We start from the raw sequence: 15,961 nt of genomic DNA on the forward strand, positions 1-15,961 counted from the left end.
TCCACCAATCACACAGCCTACTGCTGCATTGTGCACCAATCACACAACCTTCTGCTGCACTGTGCACCAATCACACAACCTTCTGTTGCACTGTGCACCGATCACACAACCTTCTGCTGCATTGTGCACCAATCACACAACCTCCTGCTGCACCGTGAACCAATCACACAACTTCCTTCTGCACTGTGCACCAATCACACTGACTCCTGTTGCACTGTGCACCAATCACACAACCTGCTGCTGCACTGGGCACTAATCACAGCCTGATGCTGCACTGTGCACCAATCACACAACCTCCTGCTGCACCATTCACCAATCACACAAGCTGCTGCTGCACTGGGCACCAATCACACAGCCTGATGCTGCACTGTGCACCAATCACACAACCTCCTGCAGCACCATTCACCAATCACACAGCCTGATGCTGCACTGTGCACCAATCACGCAACTTGCTGCTGCACTGTGCACCAATCATACAACCTCTTGCTGCACTGTGCACCAATCAGACAGACAGACAGTCTGTTTTACTAATTCTTGGGCCATACAGCATGAAAGGAGAACCAGTTTTATGAAACAAACAGAAATTTGTATAGGCTCTCAGCCACCAAATGATGGACAAGAGTATGCCAATTCATTTGCAGTTTTACAAAGAAGTGGGTTTTCCAGTCATCAGCTTCATCCGTGAGAAATAAGTGTCCAGTCATCTGTGCTTCAAGTGCTTAATAACATCAGGGGCACATTCCAATTGCTTATTTTACCTCCTTGTATCCTTTCCTTACATCCTTTTCTCACTCCTTACCTCCACCTATCGGAGGATGCAAGGAAAGGAAGCAAGGAAAAAACGTGAGGATGGAGGAATCGAGGAAACGTGTATTTAGCAAGTGTCCTTGTTCAGTCAGCATCAGTCTGAAACTGTGTCAAATACAGATGCAGCAGATGGGGAGAGGCAGAGCCACAGGTCAATCACTTATATGTCATGTGTTCAAAAAACAAATGCTTCCGCAAAGGATGCACTCGTGTTTCCTTGCTCAAGTATCCTTCGGGAGCCTCCAAGCTCCTCGCTCCTAGCTCCTTCAAGGAGCATTTAACAGGTTGGAATGTCCTTGAAGATAGCAGACCTCGTTCGATTTCTGGGTCACCGAAGAGACAAGGAGCCCCCACCTTCAAAATCCTTCAGTGACTAAGGTTTCATATGTGCCATTTTTTTAATGTGAATTTGAGTGTGAAACTAGGCTTCTCAAGAATACACCCATCAAAAATACATCAAGCGGAAAGAGAAAAGCAGAGGTGGTTGAGACACAGAGTTCAGCGCTCTGCTAGACACAGTTTAGTGCGGAGACAAAGCCTGGGGCGCACACGAGCACGGCTCACTGACTCCTCCTCCATTCGCTTCTTGAGGACTACCCCAGCAGAATCTCCTTTGAGGCCTGGGCTGCGCCAAGACTCCAGATTACAGGCTGATATATTAGCTGGGGACATGCTGAGCAGACACGCCCACAGCAAGCTTCTGATGCTGCATTGGCTGTAAAGAAAAGAAGCGTAAAAATGTCCATGTCGCTGCCTTGTGTGCATGAGCTATTTGAGCGAGTGTACGTTTGTACATGTATGTGCTGTTCTTAACAGTATGTACTGTCATGTGTGTGTGTGTGTGCTCATATACACATTGCAGCAGTGTGTGTGTGTGTGTGTGTGTGTGCATTTGCACATTGCAGCAGTGTGTGTGCGCGCACATTCGCACATTGCTGCAGTGTGTGTGTGTGTGCGCACGTTTGCACAGTGCAGTAGTGTGTGTGTGTGTGTGTGCGTGTTTGCGTGTGACTGTTGAGAAAGTCTCAGTGTTGCTGTGTCTAGGGGAGTGGGAGGTGCAGATGTTACTGTCAGCATCTGCTAATAAACAGTCATTTTGCCTTTTAAGCAAACCAGTATAGAAAGCCTCTTTTATATATACCCAAAGGAATTTACATAAAACCCACTTAACACAGGGTGATGTCTTTATTAATAATGGGAGGAGGGATGTCATGACCCCGCTGGCTTTGTCTTCTGAATACACAAGCACTAAATCTGTGCCCGCTGAGGCATGGAATCACTGGAGCTGCACACTGGAAGATCACCCATTCATTAGGACTGACATGTGCTGCATTACTTCAGGAATACAAAGGCTTAAACTCAGCAATTTGTTGGCTCTGCAGCAGCCTTTGATGAGTTCCACTGTTAAGAGCCCCATGCTGGTAAGACTAAGACCACAGAAGACAGCAATAGCCAGCCAAAATGCGCTATACTGACAACCACTGGGAATTCTGGGTAAAGAACAAAGCAATGTAATGCAATTTAATCTATATGGAAATATAAGATAGGCCTTATCTACAACTAAGGCTGTAACTAATAAAATAATGGATACAACTGAATTCCTGCAATGAGAAATTGAAACGAAACAGTATTAAGAAGGCTGTAAGAAGGTTAAAAGGTAGTAAAAACAAGCAAAGGACAGTCACGGATAGGCCTAATATAAGAACAACTGCATGAGCAGACTGGAAACTGGAAAATCTATCATGAACCTCTGTGACCTTGAATTTTGTCCTCATGGCCTGAAGATCAATAAGGATTTGTGACAAACTTAATCAAGATACATAGATAACCGACCAGAAATCAAAAGCCAGTCAGGAAGCTCTTGTCCTTTGATTTTGTGACCTGAAAAATCAATAGGGCCATGGGGAATAATGAGAACAACATTTCAGTCACGTTTCACCAAAATCCTGCATCAATACCTGCTGTGCCAGAACATTACATTCATTTTTTTTTTTTCAGAACCAAAGAAAGTACAACATACAGTACGCTTGTTTGTGAAAGCCTTAGGCTTGCGCTCCAAGCCGCTGCAAAACAGCAGGTAAGCACAAAGGAAAAGGGAGTTAAAAGACAGTTAAAAGATAGCAGAGCTGTACAGCATTTATCATACCAGCAGCTGCCACAAACACAAGTCTCCACATATGCATGGTAAGGAAAGACTGGCCTGTGACAGGGAGGCCTTGCTGAACACCTAAACTCTCCATGTTATGGTCAGATAATGGGCAGTTCTACCGTTATACTGAACCATCAAACAACTGGAAAGCCAAAGTTTACCGATGACAAATTAATTACGATAGCCACCATTTTGGAATTATGGGTCTGTCCGTGGGTAGTGTAGGAGACTAGAGAAGAAATCAAAGTCATGTTTACCATCTTGACTATCAGACACATTAGCATGTTCTTCCCGCCTGTAATGTCCCGGCCCTGCCTCTCTAACAGCGTATCTGTTGACTGAAGCAATGGAATTAGCCACATGTTTCAGGCTTGTAACCTTACAGTAGTGTGAGCCTGATTAGATTAACACTCCAATGTGAGAGGTTCATCTAATTTCCAGGGATGTGTTTTGCGAATATACAAACAAATCATGATCTCACAGGAGAAGCTCCACTTAGAGGCAGCGAATCAACCCAACTCAATCACTGACTTACAACTTAATGCCCATGAAAACTTCATCAAACCTACCCAACCGACTGCAGGATTGCAGTGGGAGCCAATCTTATAAACTGTTACTTACCTTTCCAAATGCTCTAGGGAGAGACAAGGGCCCGAGACTACAATGTTACCATAGTAACAGTTCTTATTTTGGTTCTGTGCTACTGTGCATAAATTACTGCTTCACATTTCCATGCGTTACCAGAGGGACACATGGGAGAATTCAGTCATAGTGAGGAGCTTCTAGTCTGAAATGTGATGGCTCCTAGGAGTGCAGCTTTGGGATGATAGGCTCAGCGGACAGAGCAGGAGAGAGCTGGTTTCCACAGGGAGCACCAGGAAATGGACACACAGACCAGGAACTACAGCACCCAGGAATCTTCAGTGATTTTCCAGTTCTGATTACTGACATCACATGGCTATAGCTTACATCACAGAGGACTCAAGAGGAAGCACAATATGTAAGATTGTAGTTATGACATTACCAAACTGGAGTTGATTCACATTAAGCAACTGAACACAACAAATGCTAGCATCAACAAGAAATGAAAAAGATGCTGACATATATTGACTTTCCAGAGTGCTTAAAAGTTAACTTGTGTACAGATGTGTTCAACGAACACGTAGGCCCAATGTACTTCATGATAGACAACGTAACCTTCAGTTATGCAGAACTAAACCTAAAAAAAAACGGCATAGCCAATATGAGACATTGATGGGTATCCTTAGTGGAAATACTTGACAAGGCACACAAAGAGGATCCAACAGAAAATGTATTTCATCTGAGAAATGTGTGAAATGCTAGCGCAGAGATACAAAACTGGCTAACCAGACTAGCAGACTGTGGAGACTGCCAGCAAGAACACAGATACCTAATAGTTATCATAATCAGCGAATATCAGCCAAAGCCACAACCCCCAAAAGAAGATCATAATACATGAAGTCACTATCGTTAACAACATTCGCAACTTTCCCTTGAAACTCATCAAATGTATTTATAGTGAACGTTTATTGGCCAGTTGGTTAAAAAGAATGCACTGCACTAGTAGGTCAATGTAATTATCCCGTGTTTTCAGCCATATATGTACATCAGTTTTAAGTGGCGGTACATTAGGCAACTTCTCACAGCTTTATTAGAATATTCCACTGAAGCAATTGATGGTGAGCAAAGACAATTGCCAAGTGGATACTATATTTTATGGAATCCATTAAATTAAGCAGACAATGTAGCATTACATGCTCTAATTGCAGGAAAGCTCTTAGGCGAGCTCCTTTTTCATTGCGCAGAGGTATGAGCAAAGCCAAGAGTTAGACACAATATGGAAAGATATAACAAAAAACCCAAACAGTCTTTAGCCTTGGTTCCCTGACCATAGATTAGGAGCTTACAAAGCCATGAAAAGGCATTCATTTCATGGCCCGTTGCCCCACACTTCATTCCACCCTGTACCAGGCAGCTACGCTCTCTCAGCAGCACTAATGAGCGAACACAACACTGTGGTGCTGCCACCACAGAAATGCAGCTGAAAGAGTAACTAAATGTACACAAAGGCTGGGCAGGAGGCCACACCGGATAGCATAGCTTCAGAGGACATTAGTATCGGCATCGGCCATTGTGGGAAGCCTCTCAATCTGGAGAAGACGCAGCTTTTTAACTGTTCAGCTACCTGTGTAAACAGGCTAATTCATCAATTTTGTGAAATCATGGATCGATCAATCTGTGTGAAATTTATGATGTATTGACACTGACGTTGAGTAGTTATAAAATCCCTGATGTTTGGGGCTCTTGTTTGTTTATATAAATAAATTTATGAGACACGGCGGACACTTCTGCGTGGCGAGCGTCAGCACACACATGCTTGCATGAGACATGTGTCTGAGACATGCCTCATGTTTGCACTTGTGACTATGAATCTGTGCTTGGCTGTCCAGTGCGCAGACCAGTGTTGGAAATGCATGGGAAAAGTTTGTCCAGGAAAATTCTTAAAACGGTCTCGGAATCAACTGCAAAGGCAAAACGATGCCCCTGAAAATGTCCACCCCATTTTCAAATATTTATTTTCAGACAAGTAAAACTTTTCATTGTGCACTCTATAAATAACCAATATGAATTCATCCCAGTTCCTGGATGGGGCGCCATCCGTCCTACATTCCCTGATTCTGTAGACAGCTGAGGTGCAGACCGCAGAGCTTGCATGTCATTGTTCATGTTCATCTTCATAAAGTGTGCTAGCAGGTCATTGTAGCACTGATGCTCAAAATGATGGCGCCTCGTCATTCAGTCACATGGATCTACGTATTTCATTTGAAGACCTCTAAAGATCTGACAATCAGTTCCTACAAAATGGAAGATGGACTGGCTTTATGTAAAAAGGGGTAAATTCAGCACCATAGAATTGAATTCATGAGTGTGGCAGGATAGGGCTGCCATTCATCGAGTTGTGTCAGAAATATACAGAATTGGGACCTTGATTAAAGGAGGCTTTGTGCAGTTGCAGGCATCTCGAATATCGAGTCAAAGGAATTTCTTCTCAGCAGTTTATTTCTCACAAAGGGCACGGGCAGCAGTTAAGAAACAGATCTAAATGTGTTTTTATGGGGTGGGGGGAGGGATTCCCTTGTTTGGGGGTGTTAAGCTCTAAATTTGCCTCTTAAGACCCTGAGACACAAAATCCGCAGGATGATTATTGCCATGGCGCTGACAGCAGCACAATTCTGAAGTGGAGCGTGAACGCGCTCTCACGCGCGGATGGTGAGAAAGGAGAGCACTGCTGGGCCCAGAGCGGTGGTGAAAAAGACAGCCGCCAAAAGGAACTGTGCGGCAGAGCTGGTTAGCATGTGCGAGCCACAGCTATCAACAAGATCGCTCACACAGGGGGATGGCTGTTCTTCCAGCTACTTCCATTCAAACATGTCATTTAAAGAAGGGCTATAAAAATGAGGTATGTACATAAACACGAAAATGCTGCGGTAAACGCACAGATTTCCCAGAGTGCACAGCTGAAACACGATCAGCATCCCTCAGTCTCGGTCCTGCTCGCTGCATCTGAACTTGATACAGCGGGCTGCTTCACGCTGCTAACAAACAGGCTTTTTGCTGTGTATCGGACAGACAGGTGGCAAGCCAGTCTGTGATCCTTTGGGAGGGGGTGAGTGGTAAATGGGGGGGCGGGGCGTTTTCTCTACCCAAGCTGCTTCCTTTAGCAGCGAGGCAACACCTCCACACCCCCACCTCCTGCTCCTCTCCCAAACTGTGTTATCACCGCCACAGTCTGGGAACAAACGTGGCGTGACAGCTGCCACAATCGGGTCTCAGGTATGTTAGGACCCAAGAAAACCTGCAGGGCTCTTTAAAATACAAAGCAAAGTTCCTGTTACTAATCGAACACATCCAGTCAAAATAAGCTAAACCTTATTGTGCTTCAATGCAACTGTCTAACAGACACTAACAGATACATTAGAAGCGTGTTACACAGGAAGCTCAACGTACAGCACAATGGCCCATTAAGCAGGAGGGGAGGATGTGACGGCGTTGGAGGTGTCCCCCCCCGCACGTGAGCAGATCCTGCGGCAGAGCTGGGCGTGGCCGCGTGGGCAGCTCAGCAGACGGCCGCCGCCAGCAGCCCAGACGGCAGCGCTTTCCTACCGACGCACGGAATGCCACCCCGAGACCACATCCCTCTCACGACGGCCTTCTGCACTTCCAGTCACGTGCTCCTGCTCCGTTAGCCAAGGGCCTTTCACAGGCTCCCTGGCTGTCCCAGCCTCTTCCCCTGAAGGGAAAGGGCAGCGCGAGCGTGAAGAGAGAGGAGGACAGACCAGTGTAAGCACGTCGAGGGGGGAGGCGGAGCCGGCTGGCTGCGTGGGGGCATGGCACGGAGGCTGCAGGGAATCTGCATCCAGCTGCGCTTCACTGCAGCGAAGGGAGGGCAGGGCCGGGCTCTGGGGAGCGCCCTAATTGGCTGCTGCCCACAGCCACTATTTCTGCCAGTTATGCTCTGTGTTCTTGACCCAGTTTTACTGCAACGCCTCCTGAATAAGGGACAGACTCTGACACACATTTCCGCGAGCACGCACACGGTACAACACGCTAACCTCAAGAGACGCCCTTAATATGACTGACACCATTTAAAGATTTAAAATGAAAAGAAAGCCATCTGACCACTCAGGGTTACCTATAAAATACAATATCAGAGAAAGAATGTCAACAGAAAGTTGGAAGTGGGCTTTGAGGCATTATCGACTAATAATGAATTGTTGGGGCATGTTGTTACATGAAAAAAGTAAATCGAATGAGAAGGTTAATTTTATTTACACACTTTAATTTGTAACAAATGTTATTTTGACATTACAATCAAGTGCAGTACTTTCAGGTAACTGATTCTTAGGCAAGCTGGAGGAGAAATATCAAATGAATAAAGCAATCGCAGGTCCTATAATTAGCATGCTACCAGGGTTAACGCATCAAACTTACTGAATTATGCTGTAAGAGGTACAAGAGCCACATACATCCATCTACCTAATTTAAATGAATGAAATGAACCCATTAACTAAAAATATGACAACAGAGCTAAATGTTTATTTGGCAAAAAAATTCTATATGTGGGTGCACTGCTTAAAAAATGTATTTTGTCTCTCCTCACTTAAACAGAAACACCAATGACATCTCTATCGCTTATGTGCAACTGAAATGCTCAGTAAAGGTGCATGCTGCCATTTCATCTTTGCTGTCCCTGAAACACTTACTTTCAACATGATACACCAGTGCTTTCTTTCAAGCAATTATTCCCTAATTTCAGATCTTTTTTTTCCTGGACAAAAAGTGTTGACACCCCTCCATGGACAGTGTGTGAGACTCTGATGGAGCACAGCACCACTGAGGCTGGTTTTTGTACAGTGTGTGAGACTCTGATGGAGCACACCACCACTGAGGCTGGTTTTTGTACAGTGTGTGAGACTCTGATGGAGCACAGCACCACTGAGGCTGGTTTTTGTACAGTGTGTGAGACTCTGATGGAGCACACCACCACTGAGGCTGGTTTTTGTACAGTGTGTGAGACTCTGATGGAGCACACCACCACTGAGGCGGGTTTTTGTACAGTGTGTGAGACTCTGATGGAGCACACCACCACTGAGGCTGGTTTTTGTACAGTGTGTGAGACTCTGATGGAGCACACCACCACTGAGGCTGGTTTTTGTACAGTGTGTGAGACTCTGATGGAGCACACCACCACTGAGGCTGGTTTTTGTACAGTGTGTGAGACTCTGATGGAGCACACCACCACTGAGGCTGGTTTTTGTACAGTGTGTGAGACTCTGATGGAGCACAGCACCACTGAGGCTGGTTTTTGTACAGTGTGTGAGACTCTGATGGAGCACACCACCACTGAGGCTCGTTTTTGTTTAAAGTCCGTAATGAGGGGGCCCATCAGCGAAGCTTTTAGCAGAGTAGAACCTGACTTTCCTGATCCTCAGGGCCCAGTTAATGACACAGCAGTTAAACCCGTCTGTCTGCAAGTGTCTGAGCCCGGATGCCTCAACAGCCGCCTAACGCTGGACAGATTGGCTCTACTATTTCCGGCTGCCTAATGCTGGACACATTAGCTCTTGTATTTCCTTGCTCTATAAGATAGGCCTGGATGCCACATACTTCACCTCTAATACTCAAGTCACAGCCTTGCTTTTTTTTTTTGCTTGTAAAAAGGTACAAGTGATGAAAAGCACCATGTAAAAAGGTGTGTAAATAAAATAATTGCACAATAAAATCATCTATTATTATTCATTGTTATCCCATCTGTGTAAATAAAATGATTAAATAATAAAACCATTTATTATTATTCATTATTCTCCTACATTTAAACTAGGGATATTTTTGAGATCTGACCTGCAGTTGCTCCCCAGAATTCATATCCCTAGTAAATCCCTGTTACTTCCACCTTAAGGATGCCAAATGTGTACCAGACACTAACACACAGATCTGGGAGAATAAATGTGCAGGCCTAACGGAAGCTCATTGTGTTCATCTATTACTTTTCAGCAAGTGTGGTTCTGTGGTCGAGTAAACTAAGCAGCATATTGATTGCACAAAATGACTGCTCAATCAGTTGGCCTGATGAGGTCTGCAATGGAATCCACTAATCAATCTAATTTCTCCTCAGTTTAGAATATGTGATAGTATGCAGCCACGCTCAAACTTCGCAGCCAGTGCAGTAAAGACGAGCATGCACTTTCCTCCGAAGCACAATGGCGTCAGCCGCTTCTTTCCTTGCTGCAGCGCACAGGCCAAGCCTGCACAGACTTGAGCTGGAGGAGGACACTTCACGTGAAGTTTCAGAAAGCAGACCACAGGTCAATCAGATGGTAATCCAGGCCAACTGAACACCCCTAACCCTGGGCAATGCTACTGGTAACTGCATTGCCCCGGTGAACTGCTGGCCACAGTCAGCACAGGCATAGTTTGAATTTGATCCTGGACCCTGGGACCTATCCATTGCACTAGAACAGTGTCTTAACATCTACCACCCAAGCATCCTCACCAACATACTTTCAAACTCACAGTTCACCTTTCATCTGAGTAAGAATGCAGCCTGACTAAATTCAATTTAATTCAACTGGCTGTCTTAGATCACATAAGCTGTCTTTATCAGTTGTGTGCAGCACATTTACAGTGCTTGACTTACCCTTGTAATCCCAGCTGAAGATATGATGAAATCATATCACTACAAGTACTGTACGCTGCACAGAGAGTTCCACCTGGTGCAAGTAAAGGGACTCCTAACATAGAACGACTGAAATGTAGTGCAGAGTGTAGCACGTGTGTGTTGATGCACACCTCCAATAGCGGCAATGAACAATATCTTTGTGACAAGAACAACAGCTATGTCACAAAGGCAGTCATCAAAAGAACAAAAGCTTTTAAAAACTCAGTGACACACAAAGCATGGCCACACAGATGTTACGGTCTTCACAATGCCACGTAAGCCACTTCTGTCAGCCGTAGGAAGAGTCATGCGTGTACATCAATGTGTACTGATTACACAAACTGAAAATGCAGAGAAAACTGAAATGCAGCAAAAACTCTGGATTCAAAGTGAACAGTTTGGTTGAGGAAAGCTCTCCTGTCTAGCTTCGATTTTGCACTTTAAAAACATGCGGCATCCGCAGGGGTTGGTTCGTCTTTAATAAATAAACACAAGGCCAGTTAGTATTAGTCTGTGCTTTAGACAGCTACTCACTTTCCCCACTGATTATATTTCTGGACCCAAGGGAAGTCCACAAATCAATACACTGCAGATCACAAATCTGCACCTGCGGCCTCTTCACTCTGCACTCAGGGCAGTGTAAATAAAGACACAGGTCCAAAAACTGATCTATGACTAACCTAGAACTGTGCATTCAAGTGATACAGATAACCAGCCGTGTGCACTTCAGTGATATTATAGCGATAACCTGGTGTGTGCACCTCAGTAATGATATACAACCAACCTGGCAGTGTGCAATTGAGTAATGATCTACAGCTAACCAGTTGAGTGCATTTCAGCGATAATTTACAGCTAACCTGCTGTGAGCATTTCAGTGATAATCTACAGCTAACCTGCTGTGAGCATGTCAGTGATGATCTACAGCCAACCTGCTGAGTGCATTTCAGTGATGATCTACAGCTAACCAGTTGAGTGCATTTCCGTGATGATCTACAGCTAATCTGGCTCTGTGAATTTTAGTGATAATCTACAGCTAACCTGCTGTGTGCATTTCAGTGATGATCTACAGCTAACCAGTTGAGTGCATTTCAGTGATGATCTACAGCTAACCTGGCTCTGTGAATTTTAGTGATAATCTACAGCTAACCTGCTGTGTGCATTTCAGTGATGATCTACAGCTAACCAGTTGAGTGCATTTCAGTGATGATCTCCAGCTAACCTGCTGAGTGCATTTCAGTGATTATCTACAGCTAACCTGCTGAGTGCATTTCAGTGATCTACAGCCAACCTGCTGAGTGCATTTCAGTGATGATCTACAGCTAACCTGCTGAGTGCATTTCAGTGATTATCTACAGCTAACCTGCTAAGTGCATTTCAGTAATGATCTACAGCCAACCTGCTCAGTGCATTTCAGTGATTATCTTCAGATAATCTGCTGAGTGCATTTCAGTGCTGATCTACAGCCAACCTGCTGTGAGCATTATAGCAATAATCTAGTCAGCCTGGCTGTGTGCATTTCAGTAATGATCTACAGCCAACCTGCTCAGTGCATTTCAGTGATTATCTTCAGCTAATCTGCTGAGTGCATTTCAGTGCTGATCTACAGCCAACCTGCTGTGAGCATTATAGCAATAATCTAGTCAGCCTGTCTGTGTGCATTTCAGTGATACCCTACAGCTAACCTGCTGTGTGCATTTCAGTGCCAATCTACAGTACAACTGACCTGCTGTGTATATTTCAGTAATAACCTAATGCTAACCTGCTGAGTGCATTTCAATGATAAACTACAGAAAACATGGATGCATGCATTTCAGTGATAATCTACAGCTAACCTGCTGTATGCATTTCAATGATAATCTACAGCTAACCTGCTGCATGTATTTCAGTAATAATCTACAGCTAAACTGGCTCTGTGAATTTCAGTGATAATCTACAGCTAACCTTCTGTGTGCATTTCAGTAATAATCTACAGTAAACCTGGCCGTGTGCGTTTCAGATATAATCTACAGCTGACCTGCTGTGTAAATTCCAGATATAATCTACAGCCGTTGCAGGCTTCTCTACAAGACCAATGAAAATGCCAAATTCCTTCCGACCACAAGACCCCCTGCAGTCCTGCACGCCATAGACAACTGTAGCTACTGGAGAGGGAAAGCACACACTGCGGGTGCCGTACAAAATGCAGGAGGCCGGTGCCTCTAACTCAGTGATCTTAATTCCTGGTCCTGGAGAGCCGCAGGGTCTGCTGGTTTTTGTTTTCACCTTAACCAGCAACCAATTGAGAACCAAGAATCCAGGTGAGGTGAGTTAACTGTGTAATCGACTGCTTTAATTGATTAATTAAGTGCCAAGTAACAACAAAAACCAGCAGACCCTGCGGTTCTCCAGGACCTGCTCTAACTGCACAGACAGCATCCCTTGCACTGGCTGTATCCTGCCGGTTCCGGGCGACCCCTTATTGGATATAACACTAAGTATTCGTAACTATGTGCTAATTCACATAGGATCTGGGTTGGACATTCTTACCTGTTACTAGCCTGCTGGCTAAAGCACTGCAAGCTATGTGCATAGCACTGAATCTGTAGTGCAGCAATGCAATGGGGTTATAACTAACATTTGATTAAAAAACCGCAATTACTGAGACAACAGACACTATCAATAGCCTAACATTTCAGTAGCTAATCACCTACCTATAAAGCTAAGCTAAGCACGGAAGCTACAGCTATATGAATTGAAGCAAATTTAACATGACTATCTGCTAACTTGCGAGATGCTAAAGTCAGCTACAGAGTCTTGTAAGCTACCTTCATAGCTAATACAGTATAGCGTGTCCAAAGTACACAATCATGTAACAGCATTGTATCCAAAAAGGGATCGAATGGAACCGGAAGGATGCAGCCAGTGATGGGGATGCCTCACAAAACTGCAGCCCTCTGCATTCATTACACAGGGGGAGCACGTCTCTCGTCCGATCACAACCGGCTTCACTGCACTGGTGCTGTGTGCTGACTGGTCACATGGTGGGGATGCCACTGCAGAGCTAGTGCTTATTCAGGCCACTACACCATGCCCACCAGTGGCACGTGCTCAAGCCTCGTTAAGAGGGGCCTCGATGGCTCTCTGGTCTTACAATCGGCCCCGCCATCCCTGAACAGGGCCTTTGAAAGGGCCTCTCTTCTGCTCCCCCCACTCACCCTGATCACTGAGGCCCACCAGCATAATCAGATTAACTTCACCGTGTGACTGAGGGGCAGCCGTTCACTCAACTGTGTGTTAATGTAAGCCCTAAGCTTCTCATTTGCACGGCTCAAATGGAGCCTTGTAGTGTTTCAAAAGCTTTACTTGTTTAAATATGTGCTTATATTAAGGCTATAGTGTAGTATATTATAACAGTATGTTTTAACTTTAATATCAAGCGTTAAGTTTATGGGAATGGGCAACACGGGCCCAGTATTCCCATGGTGTCACAGTACTGGTTTGAGTTTCTGCCAAAATTAAATGGCAACACCCTACCAGAGACCCGCCCATAATGCCTTTAAGTTACTTAAGTCTTGTAATAAGGAATTCTTTTAGCCCACAAGTTGTTTCAAACATAGTTGCAAATAGCAATGATCAGAGACAAGCACAAAAATGGTCTCCAAAAGCAACCATCGGTGTCATGACACCAATATGATGATTAAAGCCATGTATTGCTAGTGTCATATGTGTATAGTGTATATTGTCCATAAATTTGAAGAACAATCCAAAAATGCATTCAAGAACCAATGGACCTGTAGAGACGATTCAATTGAATCATTTTACATTAAATTCAAACAGTGCTTATTTAGTCATGATTCAATTTAAAAATAAATACTACAAATGAATTGGCTTGTGGCGGAAATCTTTTTGATATTCCCAACATCAGAGCCTAATCGCCTTTTTTACTGTCAGATGTGTCAAAATTTTCTAGTCAGCAAGTTCATAATGGATGAAACATTTTAATGGGTTACATCATTATGGGTATTCTTTGTGCTGCACATACAGCTTCCAGATGGTTAATTGTCACTAACGACTGCATTCACACTTAAAATGAATCAGGATTATATGGTTTTACACTCAAAATTAACTTGCGTCCATTTGGATTGCAGCTCTGCAGAAGACAGGATAGAAACTGCAGCCACAGGCTGAGAGGATCCAGCACTACTGAGGCAAGGTAAGAAGGGGTCTTTGAAAGTTTAATTCTGAGGTGAACCATCACTTTAATGTACTAATAGAATGCCATTTCAAAACCATTTTCAAACCTTTGAGGCAATTTTGGGGCTCAGATTATACATTGCTAAAAGTCACCACCGGTTCTTTTTCAAGACCATATGGACCTTGCTGAAAATGGTTTGCCTGCAATAAAACATCAACATAATTTTCTTTAGATTAAACGACGGGAAGGCACATGATTAAATTCACTTACAAATTCTGAGGTAACTGCAGGTTGATTTGGGAATTACATCCATGCGGAGACAACCCCCGAATATGAAACAATGGGCAAGGACACAGTAATCATTCACATCCCCCATTCTTCCTCTGTCAAGGGCACCTCCAAAACTGAGGGTCTTGGCTATAAGAGATTATAAAGCTTGATGAAAGCAACGGCATTGTGGATTCTTCATTTCGAGCTAGATCATCAAAATATTTTTCCCCGAGTCAAACTGTTTGATCAAACCATTCCAAGGGCTTGACAAGCATCAAATACTTGCTTTATCAATGCTTCGATTAGCACTGACCTCTTTCAAGATGGCATCAAAGGCTACTGTACGAACAGCCTCACCATGGTTGGATCAACACCCATATCTACAAACAGCACACCTGTCTGTAAACACACGCACATGCAGCGTCGGACTTTACATGATTGAGGTTAAGTGCAATCTTTGTTCAAACAAAATATTGAACTCGGAATGTCACATTGTAAGCAAACAGACAGTTCCGTCTGTATGTTTAAGTCAAGAACAGTACAGCAAGTACAAGGCATAATCGCAACTTCATTAATATTGAGCGTGTGCATCACATTGAAATCCTACTAACTATAGGGCCACTTGACTTTGGCAAGAATCATGGCTAAACACTGTTTGAATGAGCAGGGACACTAAATGCAGCCATTTCAAGAGGCTCCCACTGACTGAACTATTCAAAAAGGAAAATCACATTACAGCATGTGTCACATGTAAAACTACATGACTGTCTCTTAAAAGCTGAAACCTGGGTGCTCACAGACGTCGCCCCTTCTAACAGTGCACAAAGTGTGAGCTTGTTGGCTTGTTTGCTCGCTTGTACTTGTTTTTAGCTTTCGAATAGTTTCTGCATGGATCCAGATCTTTATAGTATGTGGAGTGTTTGACACTGGGCTGCGTGATTATTATATGCAGGATAAACAGGATCATAAATCAGAAGATCTATGCGGAATAAGTAGAATTTTGATTTAAAAAACCATCTAGGCTATATTACAGCCCTGAGTCCCGTGAGAATGTTTGGATGCAGCTGCCTGCCCTCTGCATTCCTGTAATTTGTAAAGGAGATGCCTGTGGCACTCAGCACCCAACCCAGACTCAAACTCCCCTTGCTCAGGGCGGTTAGGCACGGTCACCAATCATTTCCCCACACCTCTGCACAGCCCCGCAGGCACACTCATTCCCACCACTGCACTGAGAAATGGCTTCCACATCCACAGCAGTCCCTCTCCAGCCTTCACTCCCCCTTCCCCCGCGCTCTCAATAGGTCATAATTAAATTCCGTTC

At 44.3% G+C, this 15,961-nt stretch overlaps 1 protein-coding gene across 3 annotated transcripts in view; it reads right to left on the reverse strand.

The window, feature by feature from the left end:
- Positions 1–15,961, reverse strand: part of mapkbp1 (mitogen-activated protein kinase binding protein 1) — a 73,321-nt gene that overhangs the window by 47,714 nt on the left and 9,646 nt on the right. The window lies entirely within an intron of this gene.

Source organism: Anguilla anguilla, chromosome 1 (genome assembly GCF_013347855.1).
Source record: "Anguilla anguilla isolate fAngAng1 chromosome 1, fAngAng1.pri, whole genome shotgun sequence".
Classification (NCBI taxonomy): domain Eukaryota; kingdom Metazoa; phylum Chordata; class Actinopteri; order Anguilliformes; family Anguillidae; genus Anguilla; species Anguilla anguilla.